Source organism: Colobus angolensis, unplaced genomic scaffold, assembly GCF_000951035.1.
Source record: "Colobus angolensis palliatus isolate OR3802 unplaced genomic scaffold, Cang.pa_1.0 Scaffold62, whole genome shotgun sequence".
Classification (NCBI taxonomy): domain Eukaryota; kingdom Metazoa; phylum Chordata; class Mammalia; order Primates; family Cercopithecidae; genus Colobus; species Colobus angolensis.
Window position 1 is genome coordinate 1440011 of NW_012119821.1, and position 8239 is coordinate 1448249.

Consider the following 8239-nt stretch of genomic DNA (forward strand, 5'->3'; position numbering starts at 1 on the left):
CCTAATAGCGCATGATATGCACAGCTCCAGGCAGGATGCTTATTAAGACATCCTCATTCATCCTGAGCTGACCCAAATGCAAGCAAGGTTCTCTGAGCTTCTTTCTCAAGGGCATGGCGAGAACATTCCCTACCATCCAGCTATGTAGTGCAGTTTAATGAGGAAATGGATGTGAACCTGATTTATAGACTAGAAAACATACTTCCAATTAGATGATTTTTTTTAAAACTTCTAGCTACAGATGGCTTAATGATCAATTCTATCTTGTAGTTGGAAACTGTTCGTGTTTCCCCCCAAGAGCTTCCAGGTTTTCCATCCTTTCCATAATTTCTATGACTCTATATGCATGTTCTTCATACATGAGATATGATCATTAACAAAACTTATTCTGGTACGCTTTCTGTATATGAATTATAATCTATGCTTTTTATTATCATCCTTTCATGTTCCATAATTCCAGTATTTCCTAACTTTCCTTCCATGGCATTCTGTTGTACAAGTGGAAAAATCAGGTAATTTACAGAAATGCACTAGTCTGTTTGTATAAAACAGAAAACCATTAAATATAAATTAAAAACACACAATGCTTTTTGTCATAAAACTACAAAGTATTCAATAACAGCAAGACAGAAAACAGGGAGGTTGCTCCTTCTCTACTGAGAGCACAGAGGAAGCCGCCCTCGTGGTGTTGAGGTGTCTCCATCATGGTCACAGCCCTCCTGCTAAAACCAGAAAGATGACTCCAGGTGATAATTTTAAAACATTAAAGATTTTAAGAGTTGCCGACTGCAAAGAGTTGGCATTCTAAGCAAACTGTAAAGAACCCTGTAGGCCTAGAATTCAGAGCTGAGCTAAGATGTTGCTGGCAGTCTTACCATGCTTGAATCTTTAAGAATGCCCCCACACACACCCCGGGGCAGCATGCCACCAGAGGCCCCCACCTGCTGCTTTGCTCTGTAGGTAATATGACCTTGCCTTCCAGTCCCAGGAAGCCCGCTGTCCTCCTGATGACAAAAGGTTCAAGTGCCCTCAAGGACATAAGCATAGAAGGTAAATTTTACCTATTGCCTGAAAACCTAACTCAGTATATGAGTTCTTTTTGTGTCTACCATTTAATTTTTTGTTATGTTATATGAAAAACAAAATAGGACTAAGTGACTTTTAAATAGAGATTGCAGAGAGCTTGATTGGGATAAAGCACTTTCTCAGGCATCATCTCCTTTAACTCTTACTACATCTTTGTGAGGAGGTACTATTTTTACAATAAGCAAATTTTGAGATTCAGGGTAAATAACATTTCTATATCCCCAAACTAGCCAATCATTTGTACATATATTCAGAAAACTGACCTCTTCTTCACTAACTCTAAAATGTCATACTGTAGAAAATCCTGTTATTAACCAATTTTATACATGCTGTATTAGGGTTCTTCAGAGAAACAGAACCATCAAGAGCAGTGTGTGCGTGTGTGTGTCTGTGTGTGTGTGTGTCTGTGTGTGCGTGTGTGTGTCTGTGTGTGTGTGTGTGCATAAAGAGATTTATTATAAGAAGTTGACTCGTGATTATGGGACCTGAGAAGTCCCAAAAGCTATATAGTCAGCAAGCTGGAGGCCCAGGAAAACTGACAGTGGAAGTTCCCGTCTGAAAGCTGACAGACTCAAGACCCGAAAGAGTCAATGTTTCAGTCTGAATCAAAAAGCTGAGAAAGACCAGTGTCCCAACTCAACAGTCAGGCAGGAGGAGTTTCCTCTTACTCAGCCTTTGTATTCGTTGGTCTTTGATTATTGGATGAGGCCCACCCACATAAGGAAGGGTAATCTACTTTGCTCCATCTATGGCTTCAAATGCTAATCTTATCCCAAGTCACCTGCACAGACACAACCAGAATGATGTTTGGCGCAATGTCTGGGCACCCCATGGCCCAGTCATATTGACATGTAAAATTAACCATCACATGTATTATATAGTTCTTAGGCAGGGAACACCAGTGTTTGTTGACTACTCACCCTGTGTTCTCTGCTAGGCACTGGAAAAGATTTAAACAAGGCAAACCTTATTGTATTTGCTTTGGAGGGATTGGAGAAGACAGGGCTGATCTTACCATCAAGAGCCTCTAGAGTATCACTGTCCATTAGAGATAGAGGGCAGTTTACATATGCAAACCACATGCATAATTTTAGTAGCCACATTTAAAAAGGTAAATTTTAATAGATATTTTATTTAACCTAGAATGCCAAAATATCATTACAACATGTAACCAACATGAAAATTATTAATGAGATACTTTACATTCTATTTTGTTTTGTACCAAGTCTTTGATTGGTGTGTACTTTTTAGCTACAACACAATTCAATTCAGGCCAGCCACATTTCAGGTGCTCAGCAACCGCCTCTGACTAATGGCTCTTGTAATGGACAGAGAAGCCACAAGTGCCTGTTGTAGAATGCTCTATCTTATGTATCTTATTCTGGTGTGGGTTTTAGACCCAAGTTACTGAGGGTTTAGGAGAAAGAGCAACTGTTTGGCAGATTTGATATAACACCAGGAAAGTCTGAGTGGCATTAGACTTTGTCAGGACAAGCTGCTTGGGAAAATCAGAGCTAGATGCTGGGTAGTTACTCTTCATCTACATATTCCCAGGAGTGCATTGTTAGAAGGTTATCTGTCCTCTCTGGACCAGAATAGGCTGGTTCTTGGCCAACCCTGCTCCTATCTATTACTCGTTGCTCTGCATTACTCATTGCTACTTCTCTCCCAGACCACAGTTACTGTTCCATTCTACAAGAAGAAATCCTGGGACTGGGAGTGGGGAGGCTGGTCTACAAAAGATTGAGCCAAAGCATACTTTATAGAGGTTTCTTCTGTTGCACGCCATTTGAGGGCAACATACTCTAACATCACAAGGTTTAGCTAATGTTCCCATCAAAGGTACATATTATTATTTATTCTGCTCACAGTTCCCACCAGCGTCTCCTTGTAAAGTTTTGCAGTTTTTCCTAAGATGTCTTATACATCCCTACACTGTATTCATAAGATGATGTGAGAAGTCCATTTTCTAACAACCTCTCGCTCTGTCTCCAGGCTGTAGTGCAGTGGCACAATCTCAGTCCACTGCTACCTCCACCTCCCAGGTTCAAGCGATTCTCCTGCTTCAGCCTCCTGAGAAGCTGGGACTAAAGGTGCACACCACAATGCCCAGCTAATTTTTGTAGTTTTAGTGAGACAGGGTTTCACCATATTGGCCAGGATGATCTCGATCTCTTGACCTCGTGATCCATCCGTCCCTCGGCCTCCCAAAGTGCTGGAATTACAGGCTGTGAGCTACTGCGCCTGGCCCCAGCTCTTTCTTAATGAAGTTTTCCTAGGCAGGCTTTTTCATGCGAGCATCTCCGGATCTATTTGCTACCCACCCCATTCTTCATTGCCTGGGAGTCTCCTTCCACTCACAGAACTGCTCTTTACGCCTTGCTGGGGGAATTTTTGAGTATCAGTTTGAGGGTGGGCACTATCACTGATGATATTATATATCAAGGGAAAAATAATTTCAATTCTCAGGGGGCCAGAGCCAGAAAAGGGAAGTGGTTGGCCCCTGAATTTTGAGATAAAATATATTTAGAATCCAGTCTTTATTGTTCTATAGTGGTATTTCTCTTAGAATTTTGCTTAATGAAGCAGAGAACAAGTTCTGTTTTATTTTTGAGTCCCTTTTGTCCTGTTAAATAAAAAGTATTTTATTTTCCCAGAGGAAAATATAATATTCCCTGAATGGTGATTAAAGGGTTTTTCCCTGGAAGAGGAAAAAGAATTTCATACCCTGATAATATTTACAATACAGTCAGACTTAATTAAGTTATCTAAATTGCAGTTAATTCAGGCATTTGTTTCTAGATGCAGAAGCCTTTAGTCAGACTACTAGTTAAATTATTTCCTCTGGATGAGGGAAACCAGTGTTTCTCTTTCTCCCCTCAGATGCTTTTATGGCCATTGTTCCTTTCTGAGAGAATGTTATGTCCTTTGCAGGGAGCTGCCTCCCTGGCTGTGCCAAAACACCTTAAATGCTGCTTCCTTCTGATCCCACCCCTAGCACTTCCCATTCGATACTTCATAAATCACCTCATTTGCTGCCCAAACTGCACACAGGGCACACGTGTGCGCACACTCACCAAAGCTCATGCATCCTGGAAAACCATCTAAGCCAAATTAGAGGACAACCCAAAGAACTGATGAATAGAGAAAAGTGTACAGACCAATGCACCAACTCATTTGTCATACATTAGCTCGCCTTTCTAGCTACATTTTCCTGATCTTAGTCATCAGCCTTTAATACTAATACACAATTTTATGATTATTATCCTTTCAACACAGAAGTTCTAGAATTGGGTTCAAGTTCTCCATTTCCTTGATTATCAAATGTTTTATATAAAATTAAAAAACAGCTTGCAAAGCTGCAAAGCTAATTATAATCAGGTCTCTCATGTCCTGCCTCACTAGACTTTTATCTCTGCAGTTTGCACTTTCACAGCTAATATGAAGTCTTTTTTGTGCAAATACCAACTGACTCCTTTTACTTTTCCATAGAAGGGGTCAGGGCTTTTGCAGATGATGCCTGAACCAAAAAGAGCAGAAAAAGAAGGTCATGATCAGAGGTGCCTCCTGGGGAGATGGAGACTTAGAAGACAAGAACCACTCTCTAGAATCGAGACTGAAGTTCTGACACGGGTCTCGGGGTCATTTCTCTGCCCAGATAGAGCCATTTGATCTAGTTCTTATGAGATGAACCTTGGTGACGGTGCTGTCGGGTGAGACAATACTGGTTTATTTTATTTCATTTTCACTATCTTAGAGCTCAAGGTGAGAACTTCTAACTCACAAATGTAATTGAATACCACAAAAAGGACAATTCCGGTTGGTGAGCAGCAAGAAAAAAACAAGAGGGACAAACCACTATGCCTCAGGTCTCCCAGCCATCTGTCTCGGGGAGATTCTCTGAGGATCCTGAGAGACTAGAAGGTTCACGGGTCCCTCCAATTGATAAGGTTTTGTTTCAAATCATGAGCTCATCCATAAGCCTTGAAAAAGTCCTCCTCCAAGCTGTCATTACATGACACCACTTCACACAGAGTGCCCTCTCCTTCTTAAGAGTGCCCTCTCTCTTCTTGCATTTAGAAAAACCAAGTTTTTCTAAGCAATTAGATGCTGTATTCTATAAGTGCACCAACTGGGTTTCAAATACACAGTTTCCTACTCAGTGATTATTATTTTCTTGAATTGTCTTTGACTGTTGGACCTACAGCTAAGGCTTGCACATAACCAGGTAAGCTACCCTAAAGGCACTTGGCTTGATACAAGTTTCACTTAACTTTCCTAGTCCCCTTTCCTAGTTTCCAAACTGATTCTTTGTTACCAGCCTGATGCATGGCCTTTCCTGAAATGAACATAGGTAAAGAGGTTTCTCTAAAGTTCTTAACTCATACTCCTCTTACTATCTGATTAAGTCTCAGGTTTTCTCCCAGTGGTTCTTACCTTTTTTTTTTTTTTTTTTTTTTTTTTTGGTGCTGGGTTGTGGGGATATCATAGACCTATTCTAGAACTGCTGAACACTGTAGACCTTCCTTTCAGATAATTGTACATGCAAACAAACTCCCACTAGTTGCAGATTATTTTAATACCCCGTAGTGTTCATTCAGGAGCCCCAGGTCTGTCTATGAACTCCAGAGGTAGGATGTGGTTGACTGTAAGAATGTCTTTCCTTTCAATAAAAATGAAAATCTGCTCATCAGATGCTGAAATAGAGACAAAGTTCACATTGCAAACTAATTTGATTGTTTCAGGTCTTATTTTAATGATAGTGAAAAGAGTAGTTCTCAATATTTGATCAGTTTGGATTCAGTATCCAGAGGAATGTCTGCATATTAATTTAATCAAGAAAAGCAAAAGAATGAAGTGGAGGGTCACCACTAGACTGTTTCAGAATAGCATTTGCAAATGTTATTGTCCTGATGAATGTGGTTCTTTCCCCTCTCTAGGTAATTATAAGCTGTTCATAAGAACATGCTGATCTCCTAGCATTTAAACGGCACTTCCTTGGTCTGATACTTGGAGAGTTTCTGCTGTTTTGACAAGCATCTGATCCAGGCAGTTTAATCCTGCTACCTACTTTTCATTTCTATTGAGACATAAAGAATTTTATAGTAATTGTTGGTTATTTAAAGGGCCATAATAAATAATCATATGAGCTCTTATTCAAATTGTGAGGCGCTTTTACTCTCTAATAAATTCAGGCAAATTAGCCAGTACAGAACAGTTTGCTTTAGATAAATAATGTATTGAAAATGTGGGTAATAATCCTGACATTTATATCAAATTTCAGTCTTAAGGACAAGAATGTGCTAGCATATTATAAAAGCTGATTTATCTAGCATCTTTTTAGAATTTTCTGTACATATTAATGTTTTTGAAACCACTAATACTGAAAATTGTGACATATATATGAAGTTGAAATGCAAGAATATTGGAACATAGTATAAAGGCTGAATTATCTGGTATCTTTTAAGGATTCTCTGTGCATGCTCATACTTTTGAAACCACTAATACTAAAAATGTTGATATGTTAACATATGAAAGTAAAACACAATGGGAATCATTGAGGATTAAATTATTATCTCAAACTATTTATTTTCCTGTTTTATATTTTACTTCCATAATTGGCAAGTTGGTAATTTATGCTTGATAGACCTGATGAATCTGTCACTCAGTGTAACAATATTACTACTAAGTAAATAGCCAGTGTAAAAACTTGAAAAATACAGGAAAGCACAAAGAAGAAAGTAAAAAATATAATTCTATCCCCAAGGTGTATATATAATGAGAGTGATTTCTCTCCGCAGGGAAGTTTAACCTCTACCATGATAACAGGAAATTTAACTTTTCAGTCATCTGTCATGTTACTTTATGCTTCTTCTTTTCGTTTCAACAGGATCTTCTTTTTGCTCACTATATTCTTCCTCCTCCTACTCTGTATCACTACTTTTGTAGTGTTTATACGATATGTAACATTTTTAAAAGTTGTATAGTCAGTATAACATAGTGGTTAGGAGCTTGGGCTTCTGAATCTGGCTGTGTCAATTCCAAACCATTTTCATGCTGTGTGAGATTGAACAGGTTGCATTTCCTCTTTGTCCCAACTTTATCACCTGTAAAATGTGGATACTATGATTACTAAGGTCCTGGGGAGGAACTATTGTGCTAATGGGGAGTATATGAATTAATACATGTAAAGTTGGTGCAATATCTGCCATTTAATAAAGATTAGCTGTTATATCAGCTATTACTGGGAATTTTGGTTGTGCTTTTGCATAAAAATAATTTTATTTTTTTCTGATCGTAAGTTTTATAATGCTTATGATAAACAACACTATGGAAAGAGGAAAAACACCATACCTTCCCTCAAAGAGCAGCATCCTCTCATTCTCTACCTGCCACCAACAGTTTAGTGTTATGAGTTTTGTTATAGCTACAACTACATATACACATATCTATGTGTGCGTATATATATGTGTACATATCATATATGCACATATATATGTATGTACACACACAAACTCACATAAGTTGTATAAGGTAATTTTGAAAGGGCTAATATTAAATGTTCTATAAACTAGAGCTTTTTTCATTTGATAAATTCTAGAGACCTTTTGTTGTCAATGAGTAAATGTTTACTCCATAAAGTTTTGTATATTTTTTCTCTATGGCTTATTTATATATCTTTTTAATTGTATTGTTGGTATAAAGGAAAGCTGTTGATGTTGGCATTTCTGCCTTATACCCAGTTCCCTTCCTGAATATGCCAACTAGTTTTTAAAGTTTTATTTAGTTTATTCTGTACATTTTCTAGGTAGGCATCATATCAATTGCAAAAGCTTGTCTCGTTCTTTCCAACATCTATAGTTCTCATTTGTTCTTTTTTTAAAATTATACTTTAAGTTCTGGGTTACATGTACAGAATGTGGAGTTTTGTTACATAGGTATACACAGTCCATGGGTGTTTGCTACACCCAAAAACCAGTCACCTACATTAGATATTTCTCCTAATGCTATCCCTCCCCTAGCCTAACACCCCCCGCAGGCCCCAGTGTGTGATGTTCCCCTCCCCATGTCCATGTGTTCTCATTGTTCAACTCCCACTTATGAGTAAGAACACATGGTGTTTGGTTTTCTCATCTTGTGATAGTTTGCTGAG